The sequence below is a fragment of the Gavialis gangeticus genome, unplaced genomic scaffold (assembly GCF_001723915.1).
Source record: "Gavialis gangeticus isolate Ggan-Ray unplaced genomic scaffold, GavGan_comp1, whole genome shotgun sequence".
Lineage (NCBI taxonomy): Eukaryota > Metazoa > Chordata > Crocodylia > Gavialidae > Gavialis > Gavialis gangeticus.
The window spans coordinates 111,541,964-111,542,210 of NW_017729025.1; positions in this window are offsets into that span (position 1 = coordinate 111,541,964).

Consider the following 247-nt stretch of genomic DNA (forward strand, 5'->3'; position numbering starts at 1 on the left):
GTAAAACATCCTCTGATGACTCAGGAGACCAGGGGGCGCTTGAGGGATCCTCTAAACTGTCTTCTACACCGGATTCATTATCCCAGCACTGACCCTTCAGGTCTTGGTGGTGGGGGAGGCCTGAGAACATTTGAGGGGCCCTCGAAAGGGCTTCCTAAATTATATTCTCCACCCCCTCTCTCTGGCTCTGTGGGTCATAGTTTCATAGTTAGTAGGGTCAGAAGGGACCTGAGCAGATCATCAAGTC